The sequence below is a fragment of the Littorina saxatilis genome, linkage group LG3 (genome assembly GCF_037325665.1).
Source record: "Littorina saxatilis isolate snail1 linkage group LG3, US_GU_Lsax_2.0, whole genome shotgun sequence".
Classification (NCBI taxonomy): domain Eukaryota; kingdom Metazoa; phylum Mollusca; class Gastropoda; order Littorinimorpha; family Littorinidae; genus Littorina; species Littorina saxatilis.
The window spans coordinates 4,871,788-4,883,037 of record NC_090247.1 but is presented as its reverse complement, the minus strand read 5'-3'; the positions used below and the strand labels follow the sequence as shown (position 1 = coordinate 4,883,037).

Sequence of the window (11,250 nt, the reverse complement as noted above, 5' to 3'; positions counted from 1 at the left end):
TCCCCCTTTTTAATTCACGTGAAAGTGTTCACAGCACACACCGTTAATTATTTAGTATGTAGGGCAAGCTGCTGTGTTTAGCTGCACGGATTCCCATCTGAGTTGTCGCCCTTGCAAATACAGTGTTTCTCGTGGCGATGCGGGCTTTACATTCACCAGAAAGATGGCTTCGTTCAGATGCAAACCATCACATATTCCTCCCTTATTTAAAGGCATATGTACGCGCTCCCGTGTCTACAAAGTGTAGTTTGCCCATAATCGATGTCAAACGCACCATAAGACCATATAATGACGATATGTCACCATGCGCGGACCATAATACATGCATTACAGCTTGTTCTCGCCTCTGAAAAAGTGAGGATGTCAACAAAGCCGCGGTGTTAGCTCCCTTGCATCATCGTTACATGTGTTGCCAAATCTATAAATAGGACGATCCAGATCAAAATGAAAATTAACATATCTCAACATTGAAGGGGTCCTAGACCACAATATTTTGCAGGGAACTTAATTTAGCATGTCTCCAGCTGTTGGTAAAGCAATTAGCGTGTATAGTCATCGAGTACATATGTCTTTAACATAAACTGAAAAAGGTTTTTTGTAATGAACGCTTCATCGTCACTAGTCAAAAGCATGGCTGCTTTCTGTGTGGAGTGGAGACTTTATATCCATGCTGATATATGTATGAACAAACTAACTTTGTTCTCATGTCCACCTTATTTCTTTAAATTCTTACGGGCTTTTTATCCTAACTTAATCGAACATTCGGCGTTTTGAAACCCCATTCTGACACTTATTTTCTCACAAACAGCATTTCAGTTCACGACCGGAAGCAAGAATCTTCGTTTAACATCCTCTGAACAGGAACGATGCAACATGTTATCAAGAACTGAGTTTTATTGCAAAAGTTATCAAGAACTTGAAAGCTTGAATGTTTATGTAAACGTCCTTTAGCAGAAACACGTCTTCACCCGAGCAACAATTTCATTAGTAATGCACAATTTATCAAAAACTGGTGGTTATTTTCTTTCATCGACCACACAGAGTTTGCAGCGAAAACGAGACAGCACAGCAATCGGTCAGCCTAAAAAGCTTGTTTCCAATTCCATTGCCGGCAAAAAAATAAAAAAAATAAAAAAGTATTAGAAATCGAGTGTTATTGTTCGACTCTCCACTCCCCGTTTGCAGATTGCATGATTTAGCTGCCTTTTGTTGTTGTTTGCACACTGACAATTAATCGGCCCCTACAAATTTAGAGGCTACAGAGTCCATTATATGGCAAAGAAAGGGAGATAATGTTTGCCTTTAAATCTATGTCTTCCGTCTTCTGTTCGCAGGATGTCAAGCCGTTCTTATAATATGGTGTGAGGTCAACAACAACAAACGAAAAAAAGTCCCTTAAACTAAAGCGATATCAAAACATTTAGTCAATCTGTTAGTGAAAAAAGATACCCGTAGACCGAGACATGCAGTGCTGTATCGGTATTATGTATAACACGGAAAGTAATAGACCTTTTCGGTATCTGAGCAGCTCTCGTGAGACACGCTCTTTGTTATGCTTTGAACGTCGCGAGAACTTCGAACCTTGGCTTGTGCAGCTCGCACGAGATCGCTGTACCGCATGCTTTGCTATGCTCTGAAGAGATTATGAGAGCTTGGAATAACTGATTTCTGTTTTGTTCGACCTTAATGTTTATTCAAACAGAACACATCTTTTCATTTTTAGATTTAGACAAACGTAAAATGACAATGGAACCAATGTTGTGTTTGTTATTGCAATTTCGATTGATAAATTAATTGCCCTAAAAATTTTAAGATTTCAACCTGAAATGCCTTACCACAGTCAGAGAAAGTTTTACCCCCCCCCCCCCCCCCCGGCTGTTTTGTTTAAAAGCTGTTGCACATGATTGTAATGTTATTTTCATGCCAGAAAATGGTAACATAAGAGTTAAAATAGCTTCCCCCCAAAAAAGGGGATGAAAAAAAAGACAAATTGAGCAATTTACTTCTAAGCTCAGATAGCCCCGTTTGGCTTCTTTGGGAAAAACATTCAAGGGGGGGGGGGGGGGGGGACATGCCCCCATCTCTGGCCTTCAGGTCATGGGACGTTTAATTATAGACGACATTAATTGTGTGAATATTTCGTTTTGTCCAAAATAAAACCTTATATAAACCTACCTTTCGTGTTTGATTATGCATTGTAAACTGAAGCAGAAACAACCAACACCTGTTGCAGAGATACGATCACATTGAGTAAATAATATTCGAGGTTAAATATGTATACTGCTTATCATAAAACAATCTCGGCATATGCGTTTGAGTGCAGCTCTTTATAATAAGGCCGTTCATTGTCAAACCAGTTGTATGACTAAAACGGTCTTCATTTCGTAACCATATTCAGCAAACAGATGGATCGTACACGAGGAAGTGTCTATACAAGGAAACCTACAACACAGACACCCCGAAAATCAACACCTCGTACGCGTAACACGCAAGCCGGCCGTCAATTCATATCCGACTGTATTACACAAGACAAGAGGCGAAGCCTTCAAGGCTCACGTAAGAAATCGACAAACAGTAACACAAACTCAATCACTCCGTCACACACACACACACAGTACACACACACACACAGTACACACACACACACACACACACCCACACAGAAAGAGCATAGGTGAAACTGTGCAAGAAAGCGAGACACTAGATCTAGATCTGTCTGTAGCCTACTTACAGGGACACGACTGCCAACTAGTCTCGGCCCGCTCAAAATAATAATGACCGAGACTTTCAGTACTTCCTTCGCGTGACGTCTTACGTCATAATGTGACGTCAATGTAATGTGACGTCTTCAAATGTTAGAGTTTCTACCACAGACCATATCTATGCACAGACATACACACGCACGCACGCACATACGCACGGACGCACAGACAGACAAAGTTACGATCGCATAGGCTACACTTACGTGAGCCAAAAAGGAGTTGCGTTCTTTTGAATGATGGCACATACGTTACCTATGGTTTACAAGAAGGTGCTTCAGAAGCCGGGCAATCTATGCCTATAGCAGATTTCACAATAATGTACACATTTCCTATGGGGTAAAACGCATTGCGTGTTTTTATAGTCACAAGGCTACTCGGCCCAGTCAATAAAACTAAAAAATAGAGAAGGCACATACATTTTCGATACATATATATACGTTATCGTTCGATTGGCAAACAAATACACAATTAAAGTTGAATTCCGAAAACAAATATTTAAGGAATGGGAAAGTTAAGGGAATCCTTACACAGACAAGTATACAGGAAGAAGAGGTCTTATGAAACAATCTAGTTAGTAGTTGCTTTCTATACACAGTCAAATTGTTCTTGTTTGTTGTTGTTTTTGTGTGTGTGGTTTTTTGTTTGTTTTTGTCTGTCTGTTTATTTATTTGTTTGTTTAAATTGAAACGGACACATATGTCAATCTGTGAATTTTCGGTTTTGTTAAGATAAAAGAAGCAAAATCATAAATCAGAAAATATATTCTGCCCAGGCCGATTGGAATTGTAGTCAAGGACATTGTTTTCATGGCACGCAATATGTCACATCCCTTAATCTCACACTGGAATGGCTGATTTCTGGAGATAGCGTTGCTTGCTTTTGCCATGTTTGTGTCCTACTTGATCTGCGGGTTTGTGATTATTGCCCTTGGGATTGATGATCATTGAGTGGATTGGTTAGTTCTTGCCACTTTCTTTGCTCCTGCATATCGGATCCGGCAATATTTTTACTGTTTGCTTGTCAGACTTCACTGAGAAGAAGAAAACAAGTTAATCAATTATAATACCTGCAAGCCTAGGCAAGTTTTATCCGCAACAAGCCGGCTACGTTATCCAGGTGTGCGTGTGTGTGTGGGGGGGGGGGGTGCGTGTGGGTGTTGGTGTGTGTTGTGGACACGGGAGAGACAGAGAGAGAGAGAGAGAGAGAGAGAGAGAGAGAGAGAGAGAGAGAGAGAGAGGGAGAGACAGAGAGACAGAGAGAGAGAGAGAGAGAGAGAGAGAGAGAGAGAGAGAGAGAGAGAGAGAGAGCGAATGAGTGAGAGGGAGGAAAGGAGAGAGACAGAAAGAAAAAGAAAGAAAGCGTGAGCTATTCCCCTTGGGAAATACCTCCAGCTGCATGCATGAAATCCAATCATCTATCCGCCTGTGTGTCAAACAGAACAGCAAAACAAATACAGGTCACCGCATTCTCTGATTAAACCGGTCGTCACGCAAAGCTTTTCTGAGGGATGTGCAAACTCAAATAGCGCGGATGAAAAGCTTCAATTTACACATCTGATACGCGCACATTCACTTTACTTCAACAGAATATTATTGACAATGTGAAGAAAATATTAAGGACAACGAGTTACACACACACACACACACACACACACACACACACACACACACACACACACCGACGTAAAAACACACACAAACAATTGCAAGACGCTCACAAAATGTTCAAGAACTGAGATAGAAAAAGGCGTAAGCACTGTAAATGCAGACGACATGTGCAACTTGAAGTGAGAGTTGTGCCGAACCAGTCTCTTGGCACCTGAGTGAATAACAAGCATTCCAATAAACATCCTCAATACGATATTCAATATGTGAGATTTTATTCCCAAAACATTACTTGTACGCACATGAACTGAGAAGAATCGACAATGACAAAAATGGTTATTTCTGAATATTGTTATTCACCATACGGTGGTGAAGGTCTGACTTTACACATTAGCAAAACAGTGACAACAACATGTTCACCACCCTGGCAGTGCTATACTGGTTCTTTGACACAGTCCTGGTATGATATAATAATACTGGTATTCAAAATTATTACTTTGTTGTATGTGAGCGCTAATGTGTATGCGTGTGTTTGAAAAGGAGGGAGAGAGAGATAAAATAATAAGATTATGTTTTATTTACCAGGGAAATGATATAAAGTAAACTATTGCTCCTCTTTTTTTGTTACCATCAGCCCTCCCCTGTGAGAGAACAATAGTAACAACTAGCTCATTCAATAGCAATCATTAGCAATGAACTAATTTAAATGGAATTAGGTAAATGAACAAATCTACAATATTGTGTAACACTATCATAAAGTATCATGTTCTTTCTTTCTTTATTTGGTGTTTAACGTCGTTTTCAACCGTTCAAGGTTATATCGCGACGGGGAAAGGGGGGGATGGGGTAGAGCCACTTGTTAATTGTTTCTTGTTCACAAAAGCACTAATCAAAAAATTGCTCCAGGGGCTTGCAACGTAGTACAATATATGACCTTACTGGGAGAATGCAAGTTTCCAGTACAAAGGACTTAACATTTCTTACATACTGCTTGACTAAAAAAGTATCATGTGAACATTTCAAAAAAGAGAGAGAGAGAGAGAGAGAGAGAGAGAGAGAGAGAGAGAGAGAGAGAGAGAGAGAGAGAGAGAGAGAGAGAGGGAGAGAGAGAGAGAGAGAGAGAGAGAGAGAGAGAGAGGGGGGGGAGAGAGAGAGAGAGAGAGACAGAGTGTTTATTTGGTGATAATTAGTAAATGCCAGATTTACAAAAGCCACAGCATATGACATGGACGATATAATTTGATCAGGTCAGCATATCGATCAGGCTGCGTTGAATACTGAATGGCCAAACATAATTCTTTACGCTTGTTAAAGTATCACAGTCAAAACACAGTAAGTCATAACAAAAAAGAACAATCACAGAAGTTTCTTGTGAGATCATTACGTCTTGTGTTTCTTTTGTTCTGTAAATATTTATACAATATATTCACTACCCAGTTTTACAAAAGTTGTAATAAAGAAAACAAGTTTCTATATATCCATCAAAAAATAAAAAGTATCAAAAAATATTATTCATTAATACAGTCTACTTCGTTTATAACGTCGCCGGATATAACGTCACCCCGTTATATCGTCACCCAAACACCGGTCCCGGCTCAATTCCTTCTTTCCAAGACTATTTTAACCTCGGATATAACGTCACCGGATATAACGTCACCCAGTTATAACGTCACTCATCCATGTCGGTTATAACGTCATATCAATCCTCATATGCAGCAGTTTGCATGGTGAACGACTGTCAAGGCATGTTCATTTACCCTACACGTGTCACAAGTTTTGTGTGTTAAAGGTATTCAAGTTTTTCCGTTTTCCCGTTGTTAGAGACCCAAGGAAAACTAGGTTCAAGGCATAATCATTTTTGCTGCATGCGTTTTGTGAGTTCCTGTTCGAGGTTTTTAATCAAAAGAAAAATGTTTTATTTCATTTCGTTTTGTGAGTTCCTGTTCTATGTTTTTAGTCAGTAATGAAAAATGTTTCATTTCATTTCGCTTTGTGAGTTCCTTACTTAGGTTCCTCAGTGTTCTAGGTTTTTAATTAAAAGAAAAATGTTCCATTTCATTCGTGTTGTGAGTTCCTGTCTTTGTTTTTAACTAAAAAAAATTGTTTTTAAAAAGTTTCATATCGAGCATACATGGTTACTCCTGCGCGAGCGCGTGCGAATGGATCTGTCTACTTCTGTCCTTCAATCACGCATATAAAAAAAACCTCGATTATTGAAATGACGGTAGGACTAGGAGAAGGTCGAGAGGATGAGAACAGACTACGACGTTTGTTTGTTTTTTGGTCCGTAGAATACAGACTACAACTGCCCTCGACGAGGAGGCTGAGCGTCACTTTCAATTGGGCGTTGTCGACAGGCTGAGTAGGTCGCTCAGGCTAAATTGTAAAGGTAAAAACCGACAAATTGAGAAAAGTGATACTGCAATCATCTGCACATGCACACTTGTATTTCCAGAAAGAGGGTCTGTAAATGATGTATACGTTTAACCGTTAATAAAAAAAATAAAAAAGGCTATAATTATATATATACGTGGGTGCGAGCGTGCGTGAGTGCGTGTGTATGTGTGTGTGCGTGCGTGCGTGCATGCGCGCGTGTGTGTGAGTGTGCGTGTGTATATGTGTGTGTGTGTGTGTATGTGTGTGTATGTGTGTGTATGTGTGTGTGTGTGCCGGTGTGTGTGTGTGTGTGTGTGCGTGCGACGTTGTGCGTGTGTTTGTGGGTATTTTTTGAGTCACTTGAGAAAAAAGTGACTCTATGTAATCGGTCAGTGTTAGTCTGTCCGGCCGGCCGTCCGGCCGGCCGTCCGTAGACACCACCTTAACGTTGGACTTTTCTCGGAAACTATCAAAGCGATCGGGCTCATATTTTGTTTAGTCGTGACCTCCAATGACCTCTACACTTTAACGATGGTTTCGTTGACCTTTGACCTTTTTCAAGGTCACAGGTCAGCGTCAAAGGAAAAATTAGACATTTTATATCTTTGACAAAGTTCATCGGATGTGATTGAAACTTTGTAGGATTATTCTTTACATCAAAGTATTTACATCTGTAGCCTTTTACGAACGTTATCAGAAAAACAAGGGAGATAACTAGCCTTTTCTGTTCGGCAACACACAACTTAACGTTGGGCTTTTCTCGGAAACTATAAAAGTGACCGGGCTCAAATTTTATGTGAACGTGACTCATTGTGTTGTGAATAGCAATTTCTTCCTGTCCATCTGATGCCTCATATAATATTCAGAACTGCGAAAGTGACTCGATCGAGCGTTTGCTCTTCTTGTTTCTTCTTTATTTGAGGAGAGGAAGGGGTTGATTTTATAACAAGGTGTCAAAAAAGTAAAGACTGCAACTGTTTTTAATACAAGCCATCGTAATTAAAAAAAAATGTTCTGAAAAAAAGACTTAGTTTTCAAGCATAAACTGCAAGGAGACATTTGTTAAAAAGCGTAAGACAATAACAATAATTCGATTTTTTCAAAAGGTGACCTAATCATCTGCACATTGCACACTTGTATTTCCAGAAAGAGGGTCTGTATGATGTATACGTTTAACCGTTAATTTTAAAAAAAGGCGGTATTATATAACGTGGAGAAACCCGGAAGACAGAACGTGACAGGTTATATAGATAACAATGTATACGTGTCTTCGTTTGAGAGTGTGTGTGTGTTTGTGTGTGTGTGTGTGTGTGTGTGTGTGTGTGTGTACGTGCGTATATATATATATATATATATATATATATACGTGGGTGCGAGCGTGCGTGAGTGCGTGCGTGCGTGTATGCGCGCCTCTGTGTGTGTGTGTGTGAGTCTGTGTGTGTGTGTGTGTCTGTGTGTGTGTGTGTCCTTAAAGCTAATAACGTCGGACACTATAATTAAAGACTGAGATTGTCGATGGAACCAGACGGAGCTTGACACTCCAACACTAACAACCTGTCTCAGAATCAGCATGCAGCCTACAACACTGTACGTTGATACTGTTGCCGAATTATGGGGAAAATGTTGTGAATACAATTTTGTATTCATGGTATAGCCAGGTTTTGGAAATACGCAAAGAAGAGAATAGTCCACAATTCTATATATGAGGAAGTGAATTAAAGATTATTGTAATAAGTTAGTTTAAAACTTACAACAATATGTTGTTGTAATTTTTAAACAACACTAATGCATGCACTTTCCATTTCTGCACAGTTTTATTAAAACAGTCAGTACTTTAGAAAGGGACATAACTCTTGGACTCCGGATATAACATCACCCGCGCGTAAAAGTGACTTTATAACCGATGAACCGGATACAGCGTCACCGCGTATAACGTCGCTCAAATACATCCCCCGAGGGGTGACGTAATATCCGGAGTCGACTGTATTATTATCTCATTTGGTAACAGCTTGTAAGGCCTGCATGTGGCCCAAAAATCAAACATTGCATATAAGAGCGGGCCAACCTGTAATACTGAAATGGAGACAGAAGCAGTACATGGAGGCAAAAACACTGCCGTAAACTTCCTTGAAAGCGCCCAGTATCAAGCAAACACCCTACCTCTTATTCAAAGTTATCAAATAGGATTGGATTGGATTGGATAAGATTTACAGTCCAGTGAGGTTCCCCTCATGGAAATTCGGGCTGCTTTCTCCCAGGGGAAAGCGAGCTGCCATACAATACGGCGCTACCCATATTTTTTTTTTCCTGCATGCGTGTATTCATGTTTCCTGAGACTTAATGCCGTGTGAGATGGAATTTTTACTTTATTCCAAGTCCCACGGGTATTTGATGGACATTTTTATCTATGCCTATACAATTTTGCCAGGAATGTAAGGCTTCTTTTTAAGCCTACTGTCTATATGATACTTACCGAGACAGTACTATTCTTGCACATTATCTATTATAGGCCGAAAAAATTGGACAAAACGCTGCGTGGGTACAATTATCTCCCATAACCATGCGCCACCGTGGATCCCAAGCACTGTCTGAGTGCTTCCCCCTTACAGGATGTAGGTGGCGCGTCCTCTTTCTTTATGAGCTGCAGACCCTCAAAAAGCCCATAACATATCAAGAGGGGAGGCGGGAGGGAAACTCTAATAGTACTGTCTCGGTAAGTATCATATAGACAGTAGGCTTAAAAAGAAGCCTTACAGTCAATATAACACTTACCTCGACAGTACTATTCTTGCACAGAATACCAGAGTGGTGTGAGGGTGATATGTAGAGTATTAAACTCCTTAATCAAAATCACTTAAATCCAAGGATTAAGATACCCAGGCAATTTTCGAACAGTACTACTGTAAAAGAAAATATACCCAAGAAAAATACCTTAGACTGACGTGACCATGCTGGCAACCACTGCTTTGGCAATGCCATACGACTGGTCAAGCCTGAGACTGGAAAAGTCTCGCATATAGTGGTTAATAAACGTGGCTGGAGTCTTCCAGAACGCGACCGCCATTATGCTTTGGAGCGAGGCACCCCGCACGTGCGCCAACGAGGAGCCGATAGCCCGAATCTCGTGTGCCCTGATGTCAGGGACCACATCCACTTGAGCATGAACATAAGCCTGTTTGATAAGCAAGGTCAGCCAACGAGCTAAAGTTTGTCTAGAAATATCCGATTGGTACTTCGGATTAAGCGAGACAAACAGTGACCGCTTAGAAGACCGAAAGCTACGTGTTCTATCCAGGTACACTCTAAGGGCACGTACTGGGCAGAGGAAGCGATCAGGGTCATCATGTTCAAGAGTGGGAGCCAAGGCTTGAATGACTACTGGTTTGGACAACTCCGAGGCATTCTGATTCTTGGCTCGAAAGTCTGGTAGGAAAGCCAACGTCACCTGATGTGTGGTGAACTCAATGTCAAATTCCAGGCCACTCAAAGCTTGAATACCACTGAGTCTACGGCAAGTGGCTAAAGCGATGAGGAACACAGTCTTAAAAGTCAGGAACTTGATACTAATGCCTGCCAGGGGTTCAAACTCCTTGCTACGCAGGAGTTTGAGAACCAGGAAGACATCCCACTTGGGAAATGAAACCCGAGGTTTAGACACCGCTGCATTGCTAATACCCGAAAGGACATTAGCAATGAGGGAGGAACTGATCAAGTGTTCAGGTCTGCGACCAGTAGCAGCCGCAATCGTGGAAGTGATGGCAGATTTGTATCCAAGAAGAGTCTTAGAAGAAAGACTCTTCTTTTGATACACTTCCACCAGGAAGTTGGCCAAGTCCTGTGTTGAGGGATAAAGCGGCTTTATCCCCTTGGACAAGGCGAAGGAGGCCCAAGCTCTCCAGCGTAAGTCATAGAGCTGATTAGTTGATCGCCTCTTAGCGTTCAAGGAAAACTCTACTGAACTCTTGTGCAATCCTAGTGCAAGCAGTTTGGAGCGCACAAGAGCCATGCGGTCAAGCACAGACTCTCTGGACGTGGATGAGGGAGGCCTGATCGAGGCTGGAGCAGACTTCCCCCGTCCAGATTCAGAGGTAGAGGGTCTACGTGGGTGAGACCGCGAAGATCTGGAAACCACGGAGCTGTTGGCCAGTAAGGCGCGACCAAAATCAGTCTTGGCCGTTCCTGCAGATACTTTGCCAGTACCCTCGGAATCAGAGATGTCGGGGGATAGGCGTAAGCATCGAGGAGCCTCCACGAGAGAGTGAATGCGTCCACGTGGAACGCATTCGTGTCTCGAAAGGGGCTGACGTACCTGGGAAGCCGAGCGCTGAATCGAGTTGCGAACAGATCGATCAGAGGACGGTCCCACCTTGCCCACAGACGCCGTAGAACGTTGTGAGCGATGGTCCATTCTGTGGGGAGAACCTGATCGCCCCGACTGAGAATGTCGGCCAGGGCGTTCAGTTTCCCCGGAACGAATTGGACTGACATCCGGACCTGATTGGTCTGGC

The 11,250-nt window shown here is 41.7% G+C and overlaps 1 long non-coding RNA gene across 1 annotated transcript in view; it reads right to left on the bottom strand.

The window, feature by feature from the left end:
* Window positions 1-11,250, bottom strand: part of LOC138961467 (uncharacterized) — a 394,970-nt gene that overhangs the window by 146,556 nt on the left and 237,164 nt on the right. The window lies entirely within an intron of this gene.